Source organism: Empidonax traillii, unplaced genomic scaffold (assembly GCF_003031625.1).
Source record: "Empidonax traillii isolate 1590-97213 ecotype Southwest subspecies unplaced genomic scaffold, ASM303162v1 scaffold75:size1520028, whole genome shotgun sequence".
NCBI classification, from domain to species: Eukaryota; Metazoa; Chordata; class Aves; order Passeriformes; family Tyrannidae; genus Empidonax; species Empidonax traillii.
The window spans coordinates 1,378,448-1,388,865 of record NW_020955268.1 but is presented as its reverse complement, the minus strand read 5'-3'; positions in this window follow the sequence as shown (position 1 = coordinate 1,388,865).

Here is a 10,418-nt window from a genome sequence, read left to right as displayed (position 1 = left end):
ATGATGAGGCAGCTGTGTCCCTGCAGCCCATGGAGGTCCATGGTGGAGACCTATTCACACTGCAGCTCACACCTTGAAGGAAGCTGTGACCCCATGGGGAACATGTTGGATCAGGCTCTTGGCAGGAGCTGCAGCCCTTGGAGAGGAGCCTCCACAGGGTAAATTTTACTGGCAGTACCTGGGATCCCATGGGGGACTTATGCTGGAGCAGCCAGTTCCTGAGGAACCGCACTCCATGGAGAGGATCTACATTGGAGAAGGTTGAGAAGGACTATTTTCCATGGGGTGGGATCTCATGCCAGAACAAGGGAAGAGCATGGAGAGGAAGGAGCAGCAGCAACAACATGTAATGAACTGATGGCAACCTTCAATTTCTCATTATCCTGCTCTATTTAATTAGCAATAAATATATTTAAGTCTGTTTTGCCCTTGACAGTAACTAGTAAGAGATTTCCTAGTCCTTATCTTGACTAATGGTATTTCTGTCATGCTTTTTTTTCCCCAATCCTGTTGAGAAGCAGGAACAAGAAAACAGTTTGGTGAGCACCTGGTGGTCAGTCAAGGTCAACTCACCACAGTGTTAATATTCATAACCTTACCATATGGTAAAAAGCATTGTTTAAGATTATTTTTTTCTTCTTTTTCTTTGGCAATTTTTTTTGTGTGTTTGCTGATGTCAACATTCAACATACAGCTATCCACCTACACTAATTCTTGTTTTATTCCCATTTGCTGGATCCCACCTACTGGTTTGTGCTAGCGCCAAATAACTTCAAGTCCTAATGTATTTACTCAGAATGTTTGTTTGACAGTTCTTCAAAAGATACAGCTTGATCATGCACTGACGACTCATTTATCTGGTTGCAGCACTACTGGTTTTGTCTTGTTGGTCACAGGTCTGAGACCTCTTCTAGCTGTAGCAAGGTATTGCTTCTGTTTAATCTGCCCAATCAGGTCCTGAGTACAGCAGATGTCTCAGTTCCTGCAGGAGCAGCCATAAAATGCTTAGTGCCACTTATGTACCTTTCTTCTAGGCCCCACTTTTATGTGTGTGCATTTGGAACGATTTCAGAAGATCACAGGTTAAATGCTGAGTATAAGGCTGGTCTTCCTGTAACATATTTTTATAGGTAGTCCTTAGGAGTGAGCTCTCAGAGGTATATTCCTGTGGCATTTTGTCTTCCTGTTTGGCATGTAATAGGCAGGGAAAGCCTCTTACAAATTTCAAAAATTTTAGACTTGTGGGTAATGTTGGATGACAAAACTCTAACATTTAAACAAAGAAAGTGTATGCTGAAATTCCCACCTGTCGAATGCTCGAACTTGAAGTTTTGTCCTTTGTTCTTTTCCTTGAAGTATAAACTTGCCAGATAATAAGCTCTGTAGGCCTCTAAATATATAGATTTATTAAAAAAAATATTATTTTTAAACTATTAATTAATTTTATATTTTTTGTCTGTATACATGTTGTATTGGGCTTGTGTGGCAAGGTTTCGGTAATGTGGGGTGGGGCTCCAGGGGTGGTTTCTCTGAGAAGCTGCCATAAGCTTCACCCATGTCCAATGTAGCCAACCTGAGGTCGCTCCAGTTAATTTCCCCAAGTCAAGTCTGTTTTGCCCATGACGGTACCTACTGGGTAGTCTCTCCCTACCCTTATCTTGCGCCATGAACCTTTCATTACATCTTCTACCAGCTATCCTACTGAGGAAGAGGATGATAGAATGGCTAGGTGGGCACCTGGCATCCAGCCAGGGTCAGTCCACCACATTGTATTTGTTTGTTTATTTATGTATGTATGTATTTATTTATTGGTTTATTTAATAGATACTTTTGTGGCAAGTAGGTTTTTCATTATAAAATTTTCAAAGCTGATACTATAATAACATTAGGAAAAATTAAAACAATAAGTCAAAAAGAGATGTTTCAATATAAAGAAATATATCCAAATTACAATTTTTATTTGTTTTTTGCAGCAGATCCCTTTTGAAAGGATCTAAGAAGCAGCTCTGCTAATTCATTAGCAAGCCAGATTTTATCAAAAGAGTCAGATTCCTTGTATATAAGAAAAAGCACTTCTGTCTTGAACATCTGTTTCCATCTGGTGAGAATGTAGGGATCTAAACATGTGTAGAGCATTTCTCTTTAGCATGAGATGTATAATGAGACCCAGCTTATAACAACTTCATCTGTACATAGAATGTAATTTTGATTAATTTAATTTAAATTAATTTCATATCAAATTAGCACCAGCATTTTTTCATAATTAAGAATCTGAGTAATCACCAGAATAAAGAGGAATTCCAGGTTGTTTTCTGAACAATTAAATGAATTGCCTGAAAAATTTTTTTCTCAAGGATATCACAAGCTGGACAAATGCGTGACTGTGATAATATTTTTTCTGTTTCAGGGCAGTCTATGTCTTTGTTTCTTTGGAAAATTCTTCGGTTCAACCTTGCCTTTGGAGAACTCCAGCAGACACTTTGCAAGTTTGCTTCCAGCACTCTTACCCTTGAAAAGAGTTCTCCTCTGCAGTATTTATTTAAATTAAATTAAATTAATTAAAATTCTTCTGTCAGAAACTTTAACGGAACAAAGATAAATCTATACCTGTTTTTGTATTACTAAAAATAAAAACTAGGAAATAAAATTCTCCATAGATCTCACCATCTCAAATGTTCTTCTTATTTTTCTTCTGTAGCTTTATTCACATTTTAGCCCTAATGGGCCTTAATTAAAAATGATCTCTTTAAGACCCACTATGTCTTCTGAAGAAGAAACAAGTCTTCAGGGAATAATTAAGACACAAAACTTTCTTAGCTCTTAAATCATTTTTACATTGAGAGTTTTTCCATAAGGAGACCATATATGCCCTGAAAAGGTGTTCAGGAAAATGCTTTATATAAAAAATAATTTCTCAAAACTACACAGTTTAAGGAGAGATTTTTTTGTGAATTCCATTCTGTTCTTCTAAATCACAGAGAGTAATGTGAGCAAATAGAGAAAATTAACTTTCCCAAAATAAACAAAGAGCTGTGTTATAAATTCCAACACAAAACTTCACATTGCCAGTGTGACACACCATGAGATCGGGAAGTGTGTTTGTGGTCAGCTCCTCACCAATAACTCTGAGGGGTTCTTATAGGTAAAAGCAGATGATTATTATTATTAGCAGATGGCAAGTCTCTCAGCCAAAGGAGTAGAATTTTAAATGTATGCCTTACCAACTGACCCTTATTTATCCTGATTATACTCATATCAAGCTTTTTAAATGCGTCACATATGTGCCTTGCAATTACACTTAAATTTGTTCCAAATTCTTGATAAAAAATTTCAGGAGCCAACCAGAAAGGAGATATAAGACTAATCAGATGTCTCAGAAGCAAATCTCTATGTGGACTGCTTTTGTAATTCAGTGTCATACTGATGTTCAGCACTGGTTTGACAGAAGAATCACGGAGTATAGAAGTTGTCTTAAAAACATTGCAGTGGCAGGCAGGGGGTTTCTGCAATTATACGGATGCAACTCTCAAATAAACTGCAACTTCATCAGCACAGTCTGTTCTTCACAGGGTGAGGTTCAAATGATGCTTGCACTGTTGTAGCAATATAATAATTACATCCTATAATACAGGATAAGGGCTATACTGTTTTAACTGTACCACGACTGTTGAACAAAACTCATCTCCCCAAATCACACCACAGCGCTTATATATGAGTATCTATGGTTCGTTTCCCACACTCAGATATACTGGTTGGCCTTCCCATTTAAATGTGCAATTGTCCCTCAGCAGCTAAGCCACTTTTCTTGCTTTTAAGTCTCATAATACACCTGATATTTTCTACTTCAAACTCATGCCTTAAAGCCCCTTGTAAGCAGCTCCTTCGTCTTACCTGCTACCTACTGGTTGTACTTAGTGGTGTAATATTCAAGAATTTTCTCTGTGTTCAAAAAGGAAGAATAGTGAGAGTTTTGAGCAGTAGGAACCTCTCTCTCTCTCTTTCACTGTATATGTAGTTTTCTTTGCACCAACATTCTTCAGTTGTACCATTATTTTTATCTGCACTACCTCTCATTTTGGATTTTCGAAGATCCAGCAGATTAAACAAAAAAAACCCCTCTTATTCAGAGAAATTAAACCCAAGGAGTACTGATCTTTGATGAGAACCAGTTGAGAAATAGAAGAATTTCAGCTACAGGTTACATCCCTTTTCTGATTTTTTAACATTGATTTCACATCTTACACAGAAAACACACCAGGCTTGATTAGACACCATGAGCACAAACATGTAATCCTAACAAAAAGTCACTTCTGAAGAGCACATAAGGACTTTGCAAAGCTTTAATTATGAAGAAGGTATCAAAATATCCCTGACAACACTTCCCAAATTGTAACTCTCTTACATTTCAAAGCAAGGGGCAAGGTTTTTATAACAGATTGCTGATCCAGTAGGTGCAGGCATCTCAGATAAATCTTATATAAGATTAATCTACTAGATTACATAATTTTAAAAATAAACTTGTTGTGCAGTGTACTGAAATAGAACATTAAATACTGAGGTCTTGGATTCATCAATCATGAAAGCAAACACACTTAAGAGCTACACAATTGCTTAACGTAAATATAGTATGGGAAGAGGGAAGGAGGGGAAGAGAGAAAGAAAAATAGCTCTATCCTGCCTCACATAAATTTTTGGGCAAAGGCTGTAGAGCACTGAAAGAAAAAGGTAAACGTATTCTATATGGTCTTAACCTAACATGTACTCTCTCTACAGCCTGATCCAAAAATTAATCTGACATCAATAAGAAAAGATTACAATTTGTTTAAGTTTTGACTCACATTGTATGAAAAGAGCCCACAAGAGGATGGTGAATACAACCTGTGTGAAAGCCTGTAAGAGGAACAGATACATGAACCTAGCTTTACTTCACAATATAGGCAGGTTCTTGAATGCACCCAGAGGAGGGCAACAAAGCTGGTGGACAGGCTGGAAGGCATGTCCTGTGAGGGGTAGCTGAGGATTTGGGGTTTTGTCCAGTTTGCAGAAAAGGAGGCTGAGGGGTGACCTCATTGCTCTATTCAGCTTCTCCCTGGGATCCAGTAAGGGTAATGGGTAATGGCCAGTCTTCACGAATGAAGAACCGGGGAAGGTCTTTCCACCTTCCAGCCTGCGCATTGGATTTTTTAGGTGAGACACAGTGTGCGCGGAACTGAGCCCACCCTTTAATCCTAAAGTTCATCTGCCGGGGTCAAGGGAGCTTGGACGGTGGCAGCGAGGTCCTCAGGACGTAGATGGATTGCCTTAAAGGGCTAACGAGCTCCATCTGCCCAGGGAGTGTCCTAACCAGCAATCGAACCTGGGTCTCTGCAGTGACAGTGCAGCGCCTTTACCCGCTAGACCACCAGGGGCTCCCGATCCAGTAAGAGGACACATGGGAATGGCTCAAAGCTGCCTCAGGGGAGGTCAGGATTTGACATAAGGAAGAAATTCTTTACAAAAGGCTTATTAGAGAAGTGGTTGATGGCCAAACCTATCAACGTTTAAAAGGCATTTGGACAATGTAATTAAGAGTATACTATAGCTTTCAGCGGTCAGGCAGTTGGACTTGATGATTGTTGTAGGTCCATCCTAACAGAAATATATTCTATTCTATTTCACTCACAGAATTATAGAATGGCTTGGGTTGGAAGGGACATCCAACTTGGAAGTCTCATCCAACTTGGCCTTAAACAATTCCAGGGATGGGGCATCCCCAGTGGTTCTGGGCAACCTGTTCCAGGGTTTCTTCCACTACTGGAAGAAAGTGAGTAAAGAATTTCTTCCTAATATCTAATCTAAACCTGACCTCTGTCAGTTTAAAATCATTGACCCCTCTCCTATCGCTATCTGCCTATATAAAAAGTCACTCTCCCTCCCTTTCAAAAGCCCCCTTCAGGTACTGGAAGGCCACAATGACATCTCCCTGGAGCCTTCTCTTCTCCATGTTGAAAGACTCCATTTCTCTCAGCCTCGTAGGAGAGGTTCTCCATCCCTCTAACCAACTTCACAGCCTGCCTCTGGACCAGTGCTAATGAATCCATGCCTGTCTTGTGCTGAGGACCTTGGAGCTGGGTTAGAGTCTCATGAGAGCAGAGCAGAGGGGAAGAATCACCTCCCTTGATGTACTGCTCATGCTGCTTTGGATGTAGCCCAGGACACAGTTGGCTTTTGGGGCTCAAAGCTCATGTTGCCAGCTCATGTCCAACTTTTCATCCATAAAGACATCCAAGTTCGTCTCCATAGGCTGCTCCCAGTGTGTTCTTCTACCAGTATGTGCTCATGTCTAGGATTATGCTGACCCAGCTGCAGCATCCCACTCTTGGACTTGATGAACTTCATGAGGTTCCCATTGGCCCATTTCTCAAGTTTGTCCAGGTCCTCCTGGATGGCGTCCTGTCCTTCTGTTGTGTCAGCTACTCCCCCCAGCTTTGTGTCATCTGCAAAATTGCAGAGGGCACAGGGGATCTCACTGTCTGTGTCACTGATGAAGATATGAAAGAGCACCGGTCCCAAGACAGAGACCTGAGGGGACACCATTCATCACCAGCCCCATCTGGACGTAGAGCCACTGACCAGAGCTCTCTGGCTGCATCCACCCAGACAGTTTCTTATCCACCATATAGGCCTATCCTATCCTATCCTATCCTGTCCTGTCCTGTCCTGTCCTGTCCTGTCCTGTTTGTCTTCTCAACATGACCAGCAGAAGCAGTCTTGCTATATCATGCCTCTGGACCTTAAATTAAATTTCACATTTTTATGGTGATTCTCAGGTGATGCCGGCTTCTAACTTGTTTAATATCACCTGCATCAGTCAATATGCTGGTAACTCAGTAAGACTTTTACAACAGTGAGGGAAGAGTGTGGTGGGGTATAAGTCAACTCTCTTAGAAATTAAATATCTTAGTGACGATTTCTGTAACATCTACATTTGAATTTTTCCACTAGAAATTAATTGGAATTTTTTAAATTAGAAAAACTCACAAAATCACATTAGCTTAATGTTAATCAAAACACTATTAACGGTTCATATTAATTAATCATCTCAAATATAATAAATATTAATTTTTTATCTACTTCAGAACAGTAAACTAATTTTACTACATTATAGCACACTACTGAGTTATTTGCTTTTCCAATTTATATAAAGAAAATCATCTTGTAAAAGTTTTTTTATCAATTACAAAGGGTTTTTTAAGATACTGCTAAAAAATAATCAAACCTGAAGAATTTCTGTAGTTATTGGTGGGTTTTCTTTCAAAACTCTGCTTGCAAGTAATTTCTATGTGTTTCTATGAACGGCTTTTGCAAGCAGTACACTCTACCAGTGTATGGGTCAGAAATCCTGTGTAAAACTCAGAGATGTGAACATATCCTTCTTATTCATTACCTTTGTGATTCTGTTTGTCATATGGTGTTAAAAAACTCCAAAGAATAGTTATATATTCATGTCTACAGAGGCACGCCTTGACATTCTTTCATAGATGTTCTGTCATGGCTATTCTCTCTTTCTCAATTCTTTCTTTCACATTCTTTCATAAATATTCTGTCTTTCAATCTCATCCTCTTCCTCACTGTGTTCACTGATTGCCTCAGGATGGTGAAGCAATTACAAAACTATCACACATTGTTACGATAAGAACATACCATAATGTGTACATGGCACAGAAAATGCAAATTTGTCTGGGAATAATGCAAGTAGATTTTGTTTACTGCTCCCTGCCAACTGTCCTTGCAAAAAAGACAGAAGAAATGTGAAAAACAAGCACAGAGGGCTAGGGAGAGAGAGGAATATCTCACAAGGGGCATAGGAAATGAATAATCAGCCATTACCTCAATATACCTTGAACAAGGGATAGAAGAAAACAAGGCCTTATCAGAAGACAGGTAAATCATCTGTGTATGTGCTCACAGTGGGAGGGCTTGCAGCATTTTCAGAAACTCTTCTCTATGGGTGGATATATCAGAAGTATCGTCTCAAAGTGAGGCAGCAACAAAAGACCTTTCAGAACAAAAAACCGAAATAAATAACAACAACTGTCACACATCCCAAAAGACTTAAAGAAATTCAGTCAATGAAATAATTGAATTAAGTGGCTTCAGTACATCACCACTCAAATAATTCTGTGGTATCTGAAGATTAGAAAATGACAAATGTGACACTAATACTTTTTTCAACAGTCTATGAATGGAAATCCAGGAGCCTACAGATCAGTCAAGACAATATCTGTTCTGGACAAATTAATATAAAAAAATATAGAAAAAGTAGAGCTAATAGTCTTGGCTTTTGCAAATTGTATGAATCACTTCAAATGACAAAACCTAATCTATCACAATCTCTGGAAGGAAGGAAGGAAGGAAGGAAGGAAGGAAGGAAGGAAGGAAGGAAGGAAGGAAGGAAGGAAGGAAGGAAGGAAGGAAGGAAGGAAGGGAGGAAGGGAGGGAGGGAGGGAGGGAGGGAGGGTATCCCTCTTGGCATCAGTCAGTCGCCCTTTGTGAATTGCCAACCTTTGATCAGTTGCTGCTCCTTATGATGGCAAAGAAGGACCTATACAGATTTTTCTTTCCTGTCTCTTGTGTCTTCCTCCCATCTCCCTCCCACTCGAGTGCTGGCAGCTCTGCTCTCCAGCTAGTTATTGACTCCAACCATATTTCCAGAGCAACAAAACAGTTCTCCCCCAAGGCGGTGATGGTTGTAGTAGTTGTCATTCATTTTCCATCAGGCCATGGCTATAAATACTTAACTGTCCGTCCCTGCTTTAGTATAACTCCTGTACATACCGCCAGCATGTTACCTATTTGTGCTACAAAAATGTCGTGTGCTGCCCACAGATTCGGTCAAGGTGTTAGATATCAAAAAGAAAAGAAAAAAAAAAAAAAAGAAGATTCCATCCTGCCCCACTCATTACAAAATTATGAGCTGGCACCTGAGTAGCTAGTATTTTGTTTGTTGTTATGGCCAGTGGGGAAAAGACAAAGGCCCACTGAATATATATTTGAAGGTGTGGTGATAGGTCAGAAATTGTTTTAAGATGGAAAACGTATCTGTTTTGAGTGGAAATGAGCATACATTGATTACCTTGGGATCATGGTAAAGTGATGGCTGGGTGCTGGACGCCTCCTGATGCAGGGGCTCATGATGAGGACATGTGTGGCTGTAAGGAACTGTAGTCACAGTCAAGTTCTGAAAAAAGTTGCATATTAGTAAGAAGAAAATGAAGCTATTCAGCTGTGGGTGACAGACTAGCATTGCAAAGCAGTTGTCTCAAACTCTCTGCAAGAAACTGAGAGCACTGAGACCATCTAAATGATGACCACAACACAATTGCTTCCAAATTCATCCTTGCTGTTCACTTTACTATGTAACTTGCCGCTCTTAATTCTGCCCCTTCCTTTGTGAAGACTGAAACCAGTCTTGACATGCAGGGCAAGTCAAATTGTACATAAGGAACCAAAAAGAAGGGAAATGACATGCAGTTTGAGCAGACAGGGAGATACAGGTATTGTCTCTATAAAGCAGCTGAGTACCCAGTTCAAGAGTGGCCATTTTGAAGGGTGTAAATACTTAACTACACCCTTCCCAGTGTATCAGTGAAGGGAGATGCAGAAGGATTAGCCAGAAAAACCTCCAACAGAATTTGGCACACATTTCAGTGGCAGCTTTTGCAGGAGCCAGTGCAGGACTGCACATGGACACATCAGTGGACTCTAAAATTGATCCTCAAAACTTGTTCACATCTGCAAAGAAACTTTGGGTGTAATCCAGACCACAGATAAGGATGAATAAAGGAACACTGGCTGCCTGGATCACTGTCTGGTGACACAGGTTGTCCCTCTGGAGCCCACGAAGGACCACAATGGAGCAAATATCCACAAGGCAGCCTGTGGAGGATCACACACTGAAGGGGATAGAGACACCATGAAGGAAGCTGCGACTCTGTCAAGTCCACACAGGAGCAGGCTCCTAGCAGAAGCTGTGGGCCATGGGGAGGAGCCCAAGCAAAGGCAGGTTTGCTGGCAGGACCTGTGGCTCTGTTGGGAATCTGTGAAGGACTTTACTCCATGGGAAGTTCTCACTCTGGAGCAGCTCATGAAGAACTGCAGCTCACGAGAAAAACTCATGCTGGAGAAGTTCATGAGGGGCTATCTCCAACGGGAGAAACCCTATGCTGGAGCAGGGGAAGAGTGGGAGGAGGAAGGAGCAACAGAGACAGTGTGTGATGAACTGACTACAGCCCCTGTTCTTTGTCCTACAGCATTGCTTGAAGGGGAGTAGGTAGAGAAACTGGGAGTGAAACTGAGCCAGGGAAGAAGGGAAGGCTGGGGAGAAGATGTATTTTGCTTTGTTTTTCTTTCTTCTCATCCTGCTCAGTTCAATTAGC